Genomic DNA, 7830 nt, shown 5'->3' with positions numbered 1-7830 from the left:
GCGTGAATCCATCTTTTACAGTCCTCCTAGAAGTACTACTTGGTACCTTTCGTTAACCAATTATTTAGACAACTTTGGGCTAGGTTTTTCTACACCTCGTACTCCTTTTCCACCTGGAGGTATTCATACTCCTGTAAATATGTCTGGTCAGTCATCTGTGTTTACACAAAGTCCTGAATCTTTTTTACATGGTGGTCCTTCTGTTCCTACTGGGTATCAATCTCTTTCTGGTACCTTTGCGGGAGCATCTCCTCAACCCATTGATCATGGGTTATTAGTTGGAAATAGTGGTAATGTACCATTGAGTGTAGGAGACATTTACATGATGTCAGGTTCAGTTCCCGTTACCCAACCTCAAGGTGGCCAATTACCGCCTGGGGGGCAGCCTTCGTTAATGCATGGGGGGCAACCTCAAGGTACTCCATTCGTGTCTGGGGGGCAACCTCAAGGTCAGTACGCTCCTATAGGGCAATACATACCTCAAGGTCAACCCCAGCCTCAATATGTACCCCAAGGTCAACCTCAGTATCAATATCAACCTCAAGGATGGCAACCTCAAGGATGGCAACCCCAAGGGTATCAACCCCAAGGGTATCAACCTCAAGGATACCAACCTCAAGGTCAAGGTCAACCCCAGTACCCGTATTTACCTCAAGGTTATCAACCTCAAGGTTATCAACCTCAAGGTCAATACTCAGGTCAAGGTTATCAACCACCTCAAGGGCAATCATATGGGACTGCACCTTACAATTATCAATCCTATCCTCAATCCGGCTATGGATCTCAGTACCCTCAACCTGTTATGGGTCAATACCCTGGAATGTTAGTATGGGATCCGTCACAGGGTCAACAGATGTTGCAGCCAAGTATACAGTCGGTACCTCAAGCAGGACAACCTGTAGTTCCTGGTCCACCCCAGCAACCGCAACCTGTCCAGTCAAGTGTTCAGACCTCTGTAACTTCGGTAGTTACTCAGCCGCCAATTGCACCTAGTACTCCATCTCAAACGATTACTGCAACTACCGCCACATCTACCATACTTACTTCTGGAGTATCGACGGCTCCGGTTTCTACTATCTCTGTAACCACTCCTCAGACATCTGTACCATTGTGTGGATCTACGATTCAAACCACAGTCCAGATGCCTGCAGGCCAACCTGGTATAAGTACGGTTGTTACTACTCAACCTCAATTTGTTCAACCTCCGTACCAGGGACAATATCAACCTGGGCAAGCTGTCCAACAACCGGTTTACCAGTATCATCCGTATCTTAGGTACACTTATCAACAACCTCAGCAACCCCAGTACGGTCCGGTTAATCCTGGTTTTCCAGGAGGATATAATATCCCAAATGCGACTCCTGTTCCTAGTTATCCTGGATATCCTCCTCCTGGGGCCGGTATTGTGACTGAGAGTTTTAGAGATCCTAACCGGCAGTTACCGTTTATCGCAACTTTGGATTTACCAGACTTGACGCGCCTAACGAACGATCCAATTCAATATCTTCCGTTCTGGCCGCCAATGCCAAGTAAGTTGCCCAACGATATACCCAAGTTCGAAGGTAAGTCTGGAGAGGATCCGTCCAATCACGTGATGACTTACCACCTCTGGTGTGCTTCAAATTCCATCTCGGATGATTCGATCCGCTTACGTCTTTTCCAGCGTACACTCATTGGTCTCGCGGCCAAGTGGTACATTGAGTTACCACGGGCCTCTTTTTACAATTTTAGCCAGTTAGCTACCTCGTTCTTAACTCACTTTCAGTTACCGGTCAGATACGATAATGGTACGGAGTTATTAACTTCACTAAAACAATCAATCTCCACGTATATTTCAGATCACATTCACGAGTGGAGACGTCGAAGAAGGCTAGTGAAAGTTTTTATCCCAGACAAAATCTTAGCTGAATGGTTTTTTAAATCATTATTACCGAGGATTACTGAAGATGTAGCTAAGGCCGGAGTAGTTACTGAGGAGCAAGTCATTGCTCAGGCACAATACCTTGACTTAGTTTACACGCAGTCGGGTACATTGCACGAGAAGATTCCGGATCTTCCAAAGTCGAACCAAATCGCTGCTGCTCCTTCGGGATCTCATGCCGCTGATGGTATGATTGGTATCGTGAATACAAAGAGCAAGAAGAAGTCTTCCAAGGCTTCAACTACTCCTTTTATCACTTTGCCCGATTCCCCGACAGGAGAGTCTTCTCCTGAACTTACCGCCGATATTCACGCTGTAGAGTCATCTACGGCCAAATCAAAAAATGGTGGAAAGAAGAAAGGAAAGAAGAAGGCTAAAGCAGACAAAGCTCCGAAGGAGAAAACTGAAAAGTCAGAAACCAATGACGAAAAGCGCAAACCTCGATATCCTTGTCTTATTTGTGAAGAGGATCATTTTACGAGAGATTGCCCTCATCGGGCCGAGGTAGTGAAAATAGTCAAAGGTTCTCCCACTCCTGCTGTGTTAAAAAATCCATTTCCGGAGCAGGAGAATAAGATGATAGGTTCTTCCTCGAATGCCAGTGAAGAACCCATTTTGATGATGTCTCATGTGAGGATTGCGACTCGATCGCAAGATTATGGTAGTAAGAATCCTGTTGATGGTAAGGAAGCAGAATCTTCTCACTCTAACCCATCAACCTCAGCTCCTGGTTCCGATCCACTACAGATCGAGAAACCTAACCCAGACTTAGTAATTAAACCACCCGCCAAGGGTGTACTTCGAAGGTCTGCTTTCAATCCACATGCGAGAGCGGCCCAGAATTACAACATTGTTGAGGACTTAGCTGTTTCACCCTCAGCAATGTCGGCGTTAGAAGTGTTGCAATCATGCCCAGCACAACGAAAATTGCTTTTGTCGGCTATAGGAGCTGTTGACGTTCAGGATCCGAATCTAATGATCTTCGATCTAGAAAATAGTACACCACGACTCCCCCATCAAATGGCTTTCCAAATTCCAGTGATAGTCAAAAACAGGCCTATTCATCGAACTGTGATTGATGAGGGAGCTTCTACGTGTATTATGTCAATTCAATGTTGGAGATCCCTTGGTTCTCCTTCGTTGAACCAATCCCCCACCATCCTTAAGGCCTTTGATGGCTGTGGGTTCCGTCCGTTTGGTATTCTACAGGAATTGCCTATAGGGGTAGAAGGTAAAACCGTTAGTCTGGATGTGGAAGTGGTTGATGCCCCTCTAGACTACAACCTTCTTTTGGGTCGAAGTTGGTCATATGCTATGACAGCGGTCGTTTCATCGGTCTTCAGAGTAATTAAGTTTCCACATAATGGTAAGATCGTGACTATTGATCAGTTGACATACTTTTCATCCGACCCAGCCTCTTCAGAGAGTATCCAGCATGTTGGTAAGACGACAATCCCTTATAGGGACGTTGGTGTAGGTTTAGTTAAGGATTCTGGTTTACTGGGAACTTTTCCTCTCCCTATCTGACTCTGAGATAGACTCATTTGGTAATGCTATGCCTTTGAGTCCATATGAAATTGGTTATGAAGCTCTTATGTCTTTTACCGATTTTCATTCAACCGAGGTCGACTGAATGAATGTGGTCAGTGAAGAATCACTTTTCACCTCAACCTTAGAACGGATAGTGTTTCCCGAAGTCGTGTCATCTGACGAACAACTTCGCGAAATCCTAAGTGTAGACGATCTACCATGGGAAGATCTCCATCACAGATCTTCGTTTTTACCTAAGGATGATGCATTTGAAAATGATTTTTCATCTATCTTTACCGCTGAATATGTCAAAGACGCTCAGGATCCAACGAAACATTCTGATTCAGAGTTGAATTTAGGGAATATTTCTCGTACTATTCCCATTGATATTTCAGTGAAGCCCGGAATTGAGGAGAACATTCATATAGGTGCTGCATGTACAGAAGAAGAAATCCAAACTTACAAGGCCCTATTCCAAGAATTCCGCGATGTGTTTGCATGGTCTTACGAGGAAATGCCGGGAATCGACCCTGCCATTGTTGTTCATGAAATCAAAACCTACCCGTATGCTAAACCCATCCGGCAACGGTTGCGTCAGATTCACCCTCGAAAAGCGGCTGCGATTAAAGCAGAAGTCGAAAAGCTGTTGAAAGCAGGTTTCATTTATCCGATCCCGTTAACGGATTGGGTATCGAATATTGTTCCGGTCAACAAGAAACAAGGAACAATAAGAATCTGTATCGACTATAGGGATATCAATCGAGCTTGTCCAAAAGACAACTATCCTACGCCTTATATCGATCAAATTATTGATGATTGTGCCGGAAGTGAAATGTTTTCCTTCATGGATGGTTTTTCGGGCTATAATCAAATCAATATTCTACCTGCCGACCAACCAAAAACGGCATTCATTTGTCCATGGGGGACATTTGCTTATTGCAAATTACCTTTTGGGCTTAAGAATGCCGGGGCCACTTTTCAACGGGCGATGTCTTACGCATTTCACGACATCAAGCACATTGTGCAACCGTATCTCGATGATTTGCCTGCTCATTCTTTACAACGAGCTGATCACCTTGAGCACTTACGAGCAATCTTTATGAGGTGTAGGCATTATCGAATTCGGTTGAATCCCCACAAGTGTGTTTTCTGTATAGAAACAGGTCGATTGCTGGGATTTTTTGTTTCAAAAGCCGGCATTCGCGTCGATCCCTCGAAAGTCGAGGCGATCATCAAATTGCCTCCTCCTTCGAGTTTGCGCCAACTCCAAAGTTTGCAAGGGAAAGCAAACTTTTTACGTCGATTCATCCCAAACTACGCCGAGGTCACTAAAGGTTTTACACGGTTGTTGAAACAGAACGTTCAATTCTTTTGGGACGAGATTGCCCAACAATCTTTTGATGCACTTAAACACGCGTTGACCCATGCACCGTTGTTGCATCCTCCCAACTACAACCAGGACTACTTCTTATACCTCGCAGCTTCACATTCCACCATTGGAATGGTGTTAGTTCAAGAAGATGAATTCGGAGCGGAACATGTGATATATTATCTCAGTCAAACCTTAAATCCCACTGAGTTAAAATATTCGCATGTGGAGAAATTGGCCCTGGCAGCCGTTCAAGCTGTCCAGCGTTTTCGTCACTACATTCTTCTCCGTAAAACTACAGTTATTTCGGATTGCAACCCTATGATTTACATTTTGACAAAAAAATTGCTAGGGGGCAAGTACTCTAAATGGATCGTTATCCTGCAAGAGTTCGACTTGGAGTTCGAGAAGTCCAAGTCTAAGAAATCCTTAGTTTTTGCGGAATTGATGTGTGATTTCCCGCGTACTGACACAGAGACTGTGGCAGAAGAGTCCATTGCGGACGAATCTTTGTTTCTTATCAGTACTTTAGATCCGTGGTTCGGGGATATAATCATCTATCTCCAAACCCAAACCTTTCGGCCTGAAGCTTCAAAAGCGGAACGTCGAAAAATTAGGTTTCAATCCCAGCAATACAAAATTATTGGAGATACACTTTATCGCCGGGGGGCAGACTTAGTTTTTCGACGTTGTCTAACTCACGAAGAGGCTGAGAGAGTTTTGAATGATTGTCACTCTGGAGCATGTGGCGGTCATATGTCTGGGTATGCCACAGCTCAGAAGGTGTTGCGCGCTGGTTACTTCTGGCCATCTATGTTTAAAGATTGTATCATTGCAGTCCGGAAGTGCCACAACTGCCAAGTGTTTGATCGAAAGATGCGCGCACCACCTGCTCCTCTCCACCCTATAATTGTCGTTGGTCCATTCGCCAAATGGGGTATCGACTTTATTACTTGTAACCCTCACTCGGCCGGGGGGCATGCGTATATCATCCTCGCGGTTGATTATTTCACTAAATGGGCCGAGGCGATGCCTACATTCGACGCAAGCGGCAAAACAGCTGCAGTTTTCATATTCAATCATATAATAACTAGGTTTGGTGTCCCACAAGCAATTATTACTGACCATGGAAGCCATTTTCGAAACACCATGATGACTGAACTTACAAGCCAGCTTGGTTTGCGCCATGACAGCTCTACTCCTTATTATCCGCAAGCCAACGGTTTGGTTGAGTCTATCAACAAAGTTCTGGTTATCATGATCCGACGAACCATTGGTATTCATCGGTCGAATTGGCACAACATGTTATTTTCGGCGCTATGGGCATACCGAACCTCAGTGAAAACCTCAACAGGGTTCACTCCTTTCCAGCTAGTTTATGGCTTAGAAGCAGTGTTACCCATTGAATGTGAAATCCCATCACTTCAAATGGCTGTCGAATTACTTCCAGCTACTTCCGAAGAGGAGAAACGTTTATTGTACTTAGCTAAATTAGATGAGACTCGACGTGACGCTGCATTGGCAATCGAGACTCACGCGAAGCGAATGAAAGCTCAGTATGATAGAAATGTGACCCCTCGAAGTTTTTCGGAGGGAGACCTAGTGCTCTTATATGATCAAGCTAACGATAAGCTAGGTGCTGGAAAATTCGTTCCTATGTGGCATGGACCCTATATTGTAAAGCGAAAGCTAGCAAAAGGGGCTTATGAGCTGGTAGATTTTGATGGGGACTCTTTGGGTAAACCCAGAAATGGACTTTACCTAAAGAGGTATTATGCTTAAATGGTGGGTATGGAGAATTTTTAGTTAGGTTAGGTTTTCTTTCTAGCTAGTTTGATTGTTAGTTAGTCAGTGTGCTTAGCTTAGTGAGTGTGTTTTTCGTCGTTATTCTGGCTTATCTTGGTTTTGCTCTTGATATTGTAGATGTCGACGCCCCTCCAAACATACATTGGATTTGCTGATGGTGCTTGTCGTAGTACACGGAATATCTCTTCCGCAGCTTGGGTTATCTATTCACCCTCTGACAAGTTAGTATGCATGGGGTAAGCCTCGGTCAAACAATGAATAAAATTGCAGAATACAGTGCAGTGGTTGAATTATTATCCGAATCTATTTCATTTGGAATTCGACGTTTGATAGTGAGGTTAGATTCTGAACTTGTTGTATTACAGCTTAATAGAGTTTATGCCATTAGAAATCCTGTGTTATTAAGGTTGTTTTTGAGAGTGCGTCTCTTGGAACGTGAATTTGATTACATTGAATATCAGCATATTCCAAGGTCCTTAAATACATTAGCAGATGCAATTGCTTCTCGAGTGTTGGACAGACATTTACGATAATCATGCAAGTAAATTTAAAAAACATTTCATCATACATGTTAAACAAGATAAGCCGGTAATAGTGATATATATATAGATAGGAGTGTGTCAAAAAATATACATCGTCTTCGATCATAGGTTGAAAAACACCTTATGATCGGCAAAATGATAAGTACAAAAAGTCAAAATGTCACATGTGTCTACAAAGTGACTAGCCAATCACTGGTGGTGCTCCCTATACGACACCACTGCACGGGCTACCTTGCGCAAAAATCTCCTCAACGGTCCAGGGACCGCGACTACGTAGCGCTGAAGTCTGATAGGAATATCATCCATAGAAGTCTCCGGTATATCCGCCGTCAGACGCTGTAGATCATGCTCCAACTCAGTCAGTACCTCTGCAGCCGCCGCGTCCTGTGGGGCCGGTACCGGTGCAACTGGATGTCTTCCTCTCGAAAGGCCGGAGGTTGGCTGGACGCTGTGGACCAACATCTGCATTTTGAAAATTTTACTGTCAGTTTGAGACGATATATATAAAAAACAAAAAAAATACATAATTTGAAAACTCGTGAAAAATAAAGTACCTCTGTCATCCCATTGTTCTCCCTGTGGAAGAACCATGTCCGGATCACCTCGAAAATCTATTCCGGCATACGGAAAGTCCTGAATCGCAAACACCTGGTCCTCTAACC

The 7830-nt window shown here is 44.1% G+C and overlaps 1 pseudogene; it reads right to left on the bottom strand.

Annotated features, from left to right (window-relative positions):
- Positions 1–646: 646 nt before the first annotated feature.
- Positions 647–726, bottom strand: LOC149199048 (small nucleolar RNA SNORD36; annotated as a pseudogene).
- Between the last annotated feature and the right edge of the window lie 7104 nt (positions 727–7830).

Source organism: Pinus tabuliformis, chromosome 2_1 (genome assembly GCF_031772625.1).
Source record: "Pinus tabuliformis cultivar Carrire ecotype Pingquan chromosome 2_1, CPIR1, whole genome shotgun sequence".
NCBI lineage: Eukaryota > Viridiplantae > Streptophyta > Pinopsida > Pinales > Pinaceae > Pinus > Pinus tabuliformis.
The sequence above is the reverse complement of the archived record's forward strand: the minus strand, read 5'-3'. Positions and strand labels throughout refer to the sequence as shown.